The sequence below is a fragment of the Lepidochelys kempii genome, chromosome 3 (assembly GCF_965140265.1).
Source record: "Lepidochelys kempii isolate rLepKem1 chromosome 3, rLepKem1.hap2, whole genome shotgun sequence".
NCBI classification, from domain to species: Eukaryota; Metazoa; Chordata; order Testudines; family Cheloniidae; genus Lepidochelys; species Lepidochelys kempii.
Window position 1 is genome coordinate 191912833 of NC_133258.1, and position 13270 is coordinate 191926102.

At 44.7% G+C, this 13270-nt stretch overlaps 1 protein-coding gene across 5 annotated transcripts in view; it reads right to left on the minus strand.

The window, feature by feature from the left end:
* APLF (aprataxin and PNKP like factor) overlaps window positions 1-13270 on the minus strand; it is a 91580-nt gene that overhangs the window by 64425 nt on the left and 13885 nt on the right. The window lies entirely within an intron of this gene.

Consider the following 13270-nt stretch of genomic DNA (forward strand, 5'->3'; position numbering starts at 1 on the left):
TGTTCTAAACCTTTTAAATGACTCATTTGATAAATTACACCTTGCAGATTGGACCAGAGCAACTCATAGGCAAACTAGGCATATGCTTAGTAGGACCCCAATTGGGAGGGCGGGGGGAGAACGACCAACGTTTTGCTTTGGCCAATGCAGATTTTTGCGTGAACTGAAAGAACTTCACTTACTTGAGGGGTATTATGACCCGTGTGCTAGGTAACGCCACCACTCACTCAAGTGAGTGAAGTTTTTTCAGTTCACGCACACATCTGCACCAGTGGATGAGTGGGAAGAGATAGTCCTCACCCTTCCACCACACAACAGAGACTCACTTTTCCATTCCCAACATAGTAAAGGAGAGGAAGGTGGCACTGGATAAAGAAGCCACTAGTAGTAAGTGTACAGACAACAGTAGTAAACGTACTGTCTGGGATGGGAATTTACTGCAATGGCATGTATGGGAGGGAACATCACTGAAGTGTATTTTTCCCTTCCTTCCGTCTCTCCTCCTCCGTGTCCTCCCACCTTTATGCTTGCATTTCCCGTCATTTTGTGACTATTATAGCAAACAATGCCTCTTTTGGGACCAGCAATGAATAAAAAAAAAGGAACCGGAGGCTGCTGCTGTTATTCAGATTAGAAGGCAGGATCCCAGAAGTGTATGTTTCCCTAGGGACCAGGGACGGGTTAATCCAGCCCTTCTTGTAGATTAACCTTTTATTGATCTCTCTAGTCTCAACAGTCAGACTTCAAAACTACCTACCTTTGTGAATATCTAAGATTTTAGACACAGGATATATTAGATGAAGTATATGAATTAGTGCATTTAATTCTATTAGCCATCAAAACTACTTTGATTTTCATGGAGAAAGCTTATAGAAAATCATGTTTGCTATGAGCTTGCGTACATAAGAACTACTGTCCAATGTGCTGGGAGAGTCCGCAGCTAGGAAGAGCTAGGCCTGTATCCTGCAAAAAAAATTATCTATGTACTGTGTATCACACACTAAACAGTCCAATTGGAATCAATGGCACTTAATAAAGTTAAGCACTTGGGTACTACTAATCAATTTTAGGTGACCTCAGCATTATAATTGTTCCCTATAGAATAAAGTCACCTAGGTCATCTTCTCGGCTTCTCCGTTCAATTCTACAAGCTGTAGTTGCAAAGATTGCAATCACTACTTATTTACATTTCTAACTGGCTGACAGATGGCATTTATTTACATTCACAGAGAATAATTAAAATTAATAATTCAGTGATGGGGAGTGAGATAACAGTATGAACTTTGTTTAATTTATTTAGACAAGAAAATAAAGTGAAGATCTCTGAAAACTTCCCTGTCCTTACAGCATACGCACATCACAATAAGATTCTATTCCTGCAATATAAAAAGCACAGGGTTAAATTTCAGAAGCATGACACATTTATCTTATCTTCTGATCTGTTCCACATTCCTCTAACTGTAAACAGTTTTTGAAAAATACCTATGAACTCTGTCAAGAAAAAAGGTTGTGTGCTCTTCCGGATAAATGTAAAAGTTAAAGTCATTACTTGTCTTTGATGTGTCTAGGGAATTGGGGAAAAAAATAGTGGTACTCTATCCTTCTTCAACTATGATTGGTCCTCCACGATTATCCTGCTTGAAGACAACTCCTGCAACTTCTGACAATTTTTAAAATAAAGTTCTTTAACACCTCTGTTTTTCCTATTTTACTGCAGTGTAGACAAATTCTGAGTGACATCAAGCACAGCAGCCCTGAACTACGAATCAGAGGAAAGAGAGGCTGAAGGAAGAGTGGCAGAAAAGAACAGTAGAAATTAACCGCCAGTCCGAGATGGGAAAATATGGGCCTACTGTGCGTCAGCCACACAACTAATGCTTTGGGAGAAGAACACGGCAAAGGTCTGAGGTAGAACTTGTTCAAATGTGCACTCTGATCAGAGGTCTGTGATGACTCAGAAGCCATGAAATTGGATCTAAGTTGTTCAGTTACAATCAAGTTGTTAGCGGTGCAAGAAAGGCAAACAGTAGTTTAATTTTCCAGACAAGCCAGCATAAACTATGTAACAACTTTCAGAAGCTTGAAAATTCTACTCCTGGAGGGATTCTTTGCTTCCCCGCAGAAGAATGACTTTCTGATAGGGAAGCAAAGGGAAGCCACAAGAGCAGTCATGTGACTCTCCACAGCATTATGTTTCAGATGCCCAGGGCAGCCAGCGGTGAGGTAAATCACTGTGGGGCACAGGGCGGCACTGGGGAAGACCTGGCCAGTGGCTCCTACCCTGTGCCAGAATCAGCTGCTAGTCCCAGTTTGGCTGGGGAGCATGGGACTTCCTCTTTCCCTGCATGGCATCCGGGGCCAGGTCAGACCCACCCCCAGATTTCTTCCCCAGCTGCAGGAAGCTCTCCGAACTCCCCACACACACTCGCTTCCTGCATCCATCACTCCTCAGCTGCAGGGGGAGGGATCCCTGTATAGGGAGCTGCTCCCCCATCCACCCAACCCCCATGCATCCAGACCCCGTTACCTCACCGAGCCCCCCCACCCCAGTGAGCCCCACTCCCCCTGCAACTGGACCACCCTGACGAGCCACCCACACCCAGATCCCCACCCCACCAAGTGCCAACCAGCTGCACCTGGTTCCCCACCCCACTGAGCACCACTCCACCAGCATCTGGAACCCCCACTAATCCCCCACACCCAGACCCCCCCATGCTGAGCCCAAACCACCTTCACCTGGACCCCCCTGCAGAATCCCATTACCATTGTACCCAGAACCCACCCAACAAGTCCCTGTTCAGCCAAACCGCCCCTCCACCTGGATCCCCAACTGAGCTGCCCGCACACAGATTGCCCCACACAGGGCTGCTGCTCAGGAGGTCCAGCCAGTATAAGCCCCCCCCCCCCCCCCGAGTCAACTTTTGCTTTGTCTAAAGCCAGTGTGTGGGAATTTATAACTTGGGGCAGAAATCTGTTGTACATATCCTTCTCCACAATTGAGGGGGGGGCAACTGTCAGGAGTTTACGCTGTACAGATCTCTGTGCAGCGCAAGATGGTATAATTTTGGGTTTACCCTTAAGAAGGGGGTGTGCACTTGAGTAGCTGGGCAGTTCCTTAGCTGTAGCCTCCCTGTGCAGAGTTGATCACAGCATCTGTATGTACCGTAGCAGGGTGTGTGTGCTGGAGCCTGGGAGGGGGCTTGGCAGGTTGGTCACAGCAGTACAGTGTAAAGGAAGCCCAGGCTAGTCGGTCTGGGGGGCTCAGTGTTACCCCAGTTCAAGCTGGCACCCCGGGGGGAACCCGTCACACATGGGTACTTGTCTCATTTCTTCAGCTGAGTGCTGTTCGTATTGCTGCACAGTTGACAATCCTAATCACTGACCAAAGCTTCACTCACACCTCTAATGGTATGTCTACACTGGCAAGTTTCTGCGCCACAAGTTATACCATTTTTATTCAAATGCTGGAATTAAACTGCTGTCACATCCACATTAGCAGTTCTTGCAATGGCAAAGACAGCAGTGCATTGTGGTAGCTATCCCACGGTGCAATTGGCAGCAGGGCGCTTTGGGAAAGGTTTGCAATGCCTCATGGGGCAGGCCCAGCATCACATGATGCAGGTTTCCCAATCCCATTGTTCCATGGGCATCCTACTGCATTGCCAGCTGCTTTTCAACTGAAGTGTGGGGGCGGGGAAGAGCGTGACACAGGGAGTATGTGTGGTGGGGGAGAGAGAGACTGTTTTGGGGGACAGAGTGTGTCAGCATGCTGTCTTGTAAGTTCAGACAGCGGGAGGAAGCAACCAGTCCTGAGGCAGGGGGAGGGGAAACCCCGACATCAGCCTCTCACACACAGACACCTCTCTGTGTTCAACAGCAGGAGCACTCCACATTAATGGTTTGCTTTGTGTCCCGGAGCAACAGCTGTCAGAAACTTTGATTTGAAATGGGAGGGGTGCATGTCTCCAAGGCAGCCCAGTTCAAAACAAGGAGCATGGTCACTTAAGGCATTACAGGACAGCCCTGAAGGCCAATTACAGCGCAGAAAGCAATCAAGTATCTACATTGGCAATAGAGCGCTGGAGCCTCTGTGCAAATAGCCTTACAATTCTCATCGAGGTGGGTTTTTTTGCAGAGCTGCAACTGAGGAGTTTCTGCGCACAAAGTGGCTTGGCAGTGTGTACACGTCTGCAGTTTCAGCACAAAAAGCTGCTTTACTGCACAGAAACTTGCCAGTGTAGACAAGCCCTAGAATCAGAGGCAAACAACTAGGCAAACAACATTCCCCCAAACAGCCTTTTACAAAGTGAGAAGTTGTACAAGTTCCACAAAGCCAGTTCTGACAGAGCTGGGAATAGAACCTAGGTCTCTACTATGAAAGCGCCAAGTGCTATCTTCTTGACCACACTATCTTTCAGAATGACTGTCCCAGCCCTATGAGCTTGGTTACCCCATCTGTAATCACTGCTCTAACCACTAAACAACACTCAGCTACCAAAAGTAGGAAGATAACACAGTAATCCTGATACAGCAGTTGTGTGCTGGTTATCACAAATAGTTGTGTAACACACCAGCAAACTGCATCATTTTCCTCTACTCTCCATTAGCCTACTTTGGCTTCTAGTTGCTTCTTTAGCTCAAGCAGAAGAAGTGTATGCTGTGCATCTGAAGATCCTGGGTCCAAATCTTGCCGACCAACCACACAGGAGAAAAAAATAGAATGCAATCATGAAAGTACATACTGTACCATAATGCTCAGGCAAACTTAATTCAGGCATTTCCAAGTGTGAGTGCTTGACTTGGCAAACTTCATGTTCTTTTAGTATAGCATTTTGTATGTAGTATAAACAAATTATACATATATGAATACATACACATTATTTCTGTGAAGAATGTGAAGTCCCTTGAGTAACTGCAATAATTTTATAATGCAAAACAAATGAATTGGGATGTTACATTAGAAATACAATGAAAAATAGCGTGTAGCTCAGTTAATAGGAGCTGTCCCTTTAAGAACAGGACGGGTACTTCATTGTAGCATGTGTTTGCAGACCACTGAAAACACACAACAAGAAAATAGGTTGAGAACCACTGGTCTAGAGCAGTGGTTCTCAAACTATGGGGTAGGCCTCCCAAAGGATGCACAGGAATGTGCCAAGGGAGGTGCAGGTTCTGTGCTCCCCCACCCTGCCTTTTTTATTATTATTATTAATTATTATTATTATAAAGCTCTGGCTGTTGGCCCCAGGTGGCTGGGTCTCATGCAGAAGGGACATGGACACTCAGGAGGCAGGGATAAAGGAGAAATCCAGAGCCCTGTTGACCTAGGACTCTCTTCCCTCCTGCCTAATCAATCCCTCATCGGGCTGGTGCTCTCCTTCCCCCACTCCCCAATCCCTCACTGCGAGGCAGCTCAGCCTCTCTTCCCCTCGTCTCTCCCCTGGAGATGGCAGAGCTCCAGCTGTCAGCCCCGGAGTAGCAGCAGCAAGGGGGTGCTAAGTCTGCTGTGAAAAGTGATATTGACGAATATCACTTTTTACATTGCCACCCTTATTTTTGCGTTGCTCCTGGGGTGCACTGCCTTCAGAGCTGAGTGCCCAGCCAGCAGCCACTGCTCTCCACTCTCCCTACGCAGCTGCATGATGGTATATGTACTTGGGGGAGAGGTGTAAATGACTACAGACACACAGAAGGGGGGCACAATCAAATAAGTTTGAGAACCAATGCTCTAGAGAATATGCTCTGCCCCAGACTAGCCTTAAGGCATGCTGACAGAGCAGTAGAAAACTTGTCCAAATATATATAGAATTTCATACATCAGGGATGTCACACCACTGCCTTTCACTAGCACTGAACTGCCATTTTTTCTAAATGGAAGTTTATAGTTATTATAGTTATTTTCAAATATGCAAATCAACCTATTAAAATGGCATGAAATGGGTGACAAGGTATACCCCTATGTTCACCCCTTTTACATGACTATGATAAATTTCATACAAAGTATGCCTTGTGTATCATTTGAAAACTCTTGGTAAAATGTGAAGCAACACTATGTAAAGTTATAGGATTCTACTGCAAGATATTACTAATGATATGTTCTGAGTCTGGGGAAGAGTCACAAACCACCCAGAGACAAAAAGGTTATCCAACGCCTCAAGCAGGTGTCAACAAATTAAATGGACTATCACCTGGTTAACTGACCATTCTTTGGCAGGAAAGAGGACATGAGCAGAAATCTACATCTTGACAAAAACAGCTGAGGGTTCGGATTGACACAGACTTTATGTCTCCTGAATCTCAGCTGGAGATGATTCTCAAAGAAGAGAAAGGATTATAAAAGGAAAGAGTGGAGACGCTCCAAATTATTGCTCTTTTAACTTTACCCACAGCATCCACAACACCTGAAGAACAAAGGGAACAGCTTTGGACTGGGAGAGGGATCCTGACTGAAAGATTCAGCCAGTAAGACTGCTAAAATATGTAGTGAGGGAGACCTTTGCTTTGAATTCACTCTAGCTTGTTAAGTTAGGCATTAGTTGAGATTTACTTTTATTTTCTTGTAACAAGTTTGACTTTTATGCTTCATTACTTGTAATCACTTAAAATCTCTCTTTTGTAGTTAATTAAACTTGTTTTATCTCAACCAGTGTGTTTAGATTGAAGTGTTTGGGAAACTCCATTTCGGATAACAGGATTTGTGCATATTATTTTCCATTAACAAAGTGACAAATCTTATGAGCTTGTGTTGTCCAGGAGAGAGCTGGGCAGTACAAGATGTACATTTCTGAGGAAAGACTGGAAATCTGCGGGTGTTACTTTGCAGTGTAATTCAAGAGTGGCTGACGGTAGCACTCAGAGTATAACTGGGAGTAATTTACATGCTGGAGTTTGAGAGGGAGCAGACTAGGAATGGTAGCTCTAAGCAAAGCAGTGTAAAAGACACCCCAGGTGAGAGAACTGAGGGGACGCAGCTGTTCATCAGTCCAGATTGTACGCTGGGTAATGTCACGGTCATACAGAACTGCACAAAATTGGACAGTTATGTCTCTGGGTCAGTGGTTCTCAAACTTTTTTTTACTGGTGACCCCTTTCACACAGCAAGCTTCTGAGTTCGACCCCCCTTATAAATTAAAAACACGTGTTTATATATTTAACACCATTATAAATGTTGGAGGCAAAGCAGGATTTGGGGTGGAGGATGACAGCTCGCGACCACCCATGTAATAGCCTTGTGACCCCTTGAGGGGTCCTGAGCCCCAGTTTGAGAACCCGTGCTCTAGGTTATGACTTCAGATGTATGGGAGGGAGTTAGAGATTCCAAAGCTGCCGCAGAACAGCAACCCGTCAACAAACAACCTTGTCAGAAGACATCTACAGTTTGATTCTTTCATTTTAACAAATGTTAAAATCTGTCCTAGTTCATATGACTATTACCCTGGGAATAGTTGGGAAAGATATTTATACATCCTGCTCTTTGAATATTATTTCCCAAATCACTCATTTTCAATAAAGCAATTAATCATAATATCCTGATGTCACATTAATTTGTTTACTGCTAGCAAGTCAGCACACCAAAATTCAGTCACTTATCTTAGTCGGAGAAATATTTTGCCTCTCCTCAACAGCAGAACAGACTTGAAATAAAACACTGTCCCACAGTACTACACTGCTTTAGAAACAAAAAGCCAGTCCTGAAATTATATACTACCTAAGTGGTATAATATGCAGTTTAGGAACCAACACCATTCCCTCAGTTCAAAAGCTATTTTATATTCTTGAATGCAAAGCTGTGAAGAGAGCATCACTTAAAAACTGAGTGGACTCTCTGCTGTGTTAATACACAACAAATTTTTCTTTGGATACGTCCCAACTATTTGGCCAGCATTCAGTGCAAAAACATATATTTAATCCTATGTACAGTAACACCACAGTATGTTGTCCCTCTTGAAAAGGTTTTCAGTCAGTCATGTTTAGAATAAGGCACTGGTAAATGGTACAGCACTTGTCCTAAAAATCTCTGCACTGCTTGACAAGCCTTTGCTACATTGTTCAGATGGTACATTTAAACAGAATATCTTCAGCTGAAAATAAACTATTAGATTCTATTTGGTTTCTCTCACTCCCTAGATCTGAAGTTTAAACTAGAATTCAGGATCTACCTTTAATTTTTAGCATTATATTTCAGTTTTAATGGTAGGTTTAAAGTTTGATTATCTTAGTGAAAATAAGGGTGAGCATTAACTGCAACAGCAGCTGGTCCAACTACTTTGGAAAAGTGTATTAGCACCAACATTTTACCAGCTATATGAACAGATTTGATCTTAAAAGTAAAGCAACATTAGCTAAAGAGAACTGCCTGTTTTGCATAAGACTAAAACAATGCCACATGCAAACACGCAGATGATTTGCGGGAAAACTGACAGACGTATTGATATATTTTCTTTTTCCTTTCCCTATTTATTGGTGTAATGAAGAAACTATACTGAAAGATACTGCAGAAATAATTTATAAAATATAGCATATTCTAATATCTAGACTAGATAGTAATGTCCTAAAAATATTCTGGCTAGAAATCTGGCCTGGACTTTTGGAACATAAGGAAGAGACTGCCCCTTGAAGTCCATTTGAGAGTCTACTCCAAGGACATTGATCGCTAGATCAGGACATTTGGAGTTCAGTCAGTGCTGCATAGATATTCATGTAATACACGTTAGAGGCTCATAGTTGTTTGTCAATATTCAGTTTGTGATTTGGTTGAAGAAGCTTCCAAGTAATTTGCAGTAGTTACTAGTAACTTCTGCTTAAAACTTCATCTGCTCCCTCTTATTCATCACACGAAGTCTTGGAGAACATAGGCATACCAGACATGACAACATGTCCTATAATCATTCCCATGGCTACATTATATATATGCTTATATAGTATTTGGAACAGGTGAGATCGGATGCCAGTCTTATCAGTAGGGCAGTTTTAAACAGTGTTATGCATGTCAGAAACATGTATGAGGGGATCAAGAAATCTTGGGTCCAACTTCAAAGAAGAGAGCCCCACTGAAATCAACAACAGTGGAAACAATCAGCGACCACACCAAGCAGATGAATCACTGGGTGGAACACTACTCTGATCTTTACTCTTATGAAAATATTGTTAGGGATGCAGCCATCAACACCACTGAAAGCCTTCCTGTTATGAACCAACTCAATGATGAACCAACTGTTGAAGAGCTTAGCCTTGTCATATATATCTCCCCAATGGAAAGACCCCTGGAAAAGACTGCATACCATCAGAGGTCATAAAATGCAGAAAACCTATTCTACTGCAACATCTTCAGAAACTGCTCTGCCTGTGCTGGAAAGAAGGCTAAGTGCCGCAAGAAATGAGAGATGCCTGCTTGCCAGGAGCTAGGATTCACGATGTGACGGAGAGACTGCCGAGACTCATCAAGCCCTCGGATCGCTACCCCTTCCTGCTTCTTCACGTGGGCACCAATGATACTGCCAAGAATGACCTTGAGTGGATCACTGCAGACTACGTGGCTCTGGGAAGAAGGATAAAGGAGTTTGAGGCGCAAGTGGTCTTCTCGTCCATCCTCCCCGTGGAAGGAAAAGGCCTGGGTAGAGACCGTCGAATCGTGAAAGTCAACAAATAGCTACGCAGGTGGTGTCGGAGAGAAGGCTTTGGATTATTTGACCATGGGATGGTGTTCCAAGAAGGAGGTGTGCTAGGCAGAGACAGGCTCCACCTAACGAAGAGAGGGAAGAGCATCTTCGCAAGCAGGCTGGCTAATCTAGTGAGGAGGGATTTAAACTAGGTTCACCAGTGGAAGGAGACCAAAGCCCTGAGGTAAGTGGGGAAGTGGATACCGGGAGGAAGCACGAGCAGGAGCACGCGAGAGGGGCAGGGCTCCTGCCTCATACTGAGAAAGAGGGACGATCAGCAAGTTACCGCAAGTGCCTATACACAAATGCAAGAAGCCTGGGAAACAAGCAGGGAGAACTGGAAGTCCTGGCACAGTCAAGGAATTATGATGTGACTGGAAACAAAGACTTGGTGGGATAACTCACATGACTGGAGTACTGTCATGGATGGATATAAACTGTTCAGGAAGGACAGGCAGGGCAGAAAAGGTGGGGGAGTTGCACTGTATGTAAGGGAGCAGTATGACTGCTCAGAGCTCAAGTATGAAACTGCAGAAAAACCTGAGTGACTCTGCATTAAGTTGAGAAGTGTGAGCAACAAGGGTGATGTCGTGGTGGGAGTCTGCTATAGACCACCGGACCAGGGGGATGAGGTGGACGAGGCTTTCTTCCGGCAACTCACGGAAGTTACTAGATCGCAGGCCCTGGTTCTCATAGGAGACTTCAATCACCCTGATATCTGCTGGGAGAGCAATACAGCGGTGCACAGACAATCCAGGAAGTTTTTGGAAAATGTAGGGGACAATTTCCTGATGCAAGTGCTGGAGGAACCAACTAGGGGCAGACCTCTTCTTGACCTGCTGCTCACAAACCAGGAAGAATTAGTAGGGGAAGCTAAAGTGAATGGGAACCTGGGAGGCAGTGACCATGAGATGGTCGAGTTCAGGATCCTGACACAGGGAAGAAAGGAGAGCAGCAGAATACGGACCCTGGACTTCAGAAAAGCAGACTTTGACTCCCTCAGGGAACTGATGGGCAGGATCCCCTGGGAGAATAACATGAGGGGGAAAGGAGTCCAGGAGAGCTGGCTGTATTTTAAAGAATCCTTACTGAGGTTACAGGGACAAACCATCCCGATGTATAGAAAAAATAGTAAATATGGCAGGCGACCAGCTTGGTTTAAAGTGAAATCCTTGCTGATCTTAAACACAAAAAAGAGGTTTACAAGAAGTGAAAGATTGGACAAATGACCAGGGATGAGTATAAAAATATTGCTCGGGCATGCAGAAGTGAAATCAGGAAGGCCAAATCACACCTGGAGTTGCAGCTAGCAAGGGATGTTAAGAGTAACAAGAAGGGTTTCTTCAGGTATGTTAGCAACAAGAAGAAACTCAAGGGAAGTGTGGGCCCCTTACTGAATGAGGGAGGCAGTCTCATGACAGAGGATGTGGAAAAAGTTAATGTACTCAATGCTTTTTTTGCCTCTGTCTTCACGAACAAGGTCAGCTCCCAAACTACTGCACTGGGCAGCACAGCATGGGGAGGAGGTGACCAGTCCTCTGTGGAGAAAGAAGTGGTTCGGGACTATTTAGAAAAGCTGGACAAGCACAAGTCCATGGGGCTGGATGCGCTGCATCCGAGAGTGCTAAAGGAGTTGGCGGATGTGATTACAGAGCCATTGGCCATTATCTTTGAAAACTCATGGCAATCCGGGGAAGTCCCGGACAACTGGAAAAAGGCTAATGTAGTGCCCATCTTTAAAAAAGGTAAGAAGGAGGATCCTGGGAACTACAGGCCAATCAGCCTCACCTCAGTCCCTGGAAAAATCATGGAGCAGGTCCTCAAGGAATCAATTCTGAAGCACTTAGAGGAGAGGAAAGTGATCTGGAACAGTCAGCATGGATTCACCAAGGGCAAGTCATGCCTGACTAATCTAATTGCCTTCTATGACGAGATAACTGGCTCTGTGGATGAGGGGAAAGCAGTGGACATGTTATTCCTTGACTTTAACAAAGCTTTTGACACTGTCTCCCACAGTATTCTTGCCAGCAAGTTAAAGAAGTATGGGCTGGATGAATGGACTATAAGGTGGATAGAAAGTTGGCTAGATTGTCGGGCTCAAAGGGTAGTGATCAATGGCTCCATGTCTAGTTAGCAGCCAGTATCAAGTGGAGTGCCCCAAGGGTCAGTCCTCAGGCCGGTTTTGTTCAATATCTTCATAAATGATCTGGAGGATGGTGTGGATTGCACCCTCAGCAAGTTTGCAGATGACACTAAACTGGGAGGAGAGGTAGATACGCTGGAGGGTAGGGATAGGATATAGAGGAACCTAGACAAATTAGAGGATTGGCCCAAAAGAAATCTGATGAGGTTCAAGAAGGACAAGTGCAGAGTCCTGCACTCAGGATGGAAGAATCCCATGCACTGCTACAGACTAGGGACCGAATGGCGAGGCAGCAGTTCTGCAGAAAAGGACCTAGGGGTTACAGTGGACGAGAAGCTGGATATGAGTCAAAGTGTGCCCTTGTTGCCAAGAAGGCCAATTGCATTTTGGGATGTATATGTAGGGGCATTGCCAGCAGATCGAGGGACATGATCATTCCCCTCTATTCGACATTGGTGAGGCCTCATCTGGAGTATTGTGTCCAGTTTTGGGCCCCACACTACAAGAAGGATGTGGAAAAATTGGAAAGAGTCCAGCGGAGGGCAACAAAAATGATTAGGGGACTGGAACACATGACTTACGAGGAGAGGCTGAGGGAACTGGGATTGTTTAGTCTGTGGAAGAGAAGAATGAGGGGGGATTTGATAGCTGCTTTCAACTACCTGAAAGGGGGTTCCAAAGAGGATGGATCTAGACTGTTCTCAGTGGTAGCTGATGACCGAACAAGGAGTAATGGTCTCAAGTTGCAGTGGGGGAAGTTTAGGTTGGATATTAGGATAAACTTTTTCACTAGGAGGGTGGTGAAACACTGGAATGCGTTACGTAGGGAGGTGGTGGAATCTCCTTCCTTAGATATTTTTAAGGTCAGGCTTGACAAAGCCCTGGCTGGGATGATTTAGTTGGGGATTGGTCCTGCTTTGAGCAGGGAGTTGGACTAGATGACCTCCTGAGGTCCCTTCCAACCCTGATATTCTTTGATTCTATGATCATCACTCTTTATAAAAACAAGGGTGACAGGAGCTACAGTAACAAATATCGTGACATTTCCCTTCTTAGCCTTATGGGAAAAGCCTTTGCCCAAGTTGTCCTAAACAGATTTCGGACCCTTGCAGACTGAATCTATCCTGAATCACAGTGCGGCTTCAGAGCTTAAACATCTATTATCAACACAACGTTTTCAAGTATCAAAGGGGTAGCCGTGTTAGTCTATATCCACAAAAACAACGAGGACTCCGGTGGCACCTTAAAGACTAACAGATTTATTTGGGCATAAGCTTTCGTGGGTAAAAAACCCACTTCTTCACATGCATGAAGTGAAAATTACAGATACAGGCATAAATATATTATGGCACATGAAGAGAAGGGAGTTACCTTACAAGTGGAGAACCAATGTTGAAGACCAATTCAGTCACGGTGGATGTAGTCCCCTCCCAATAAGTGATGAGGAGGTGTTAATACCAAGAGAGGG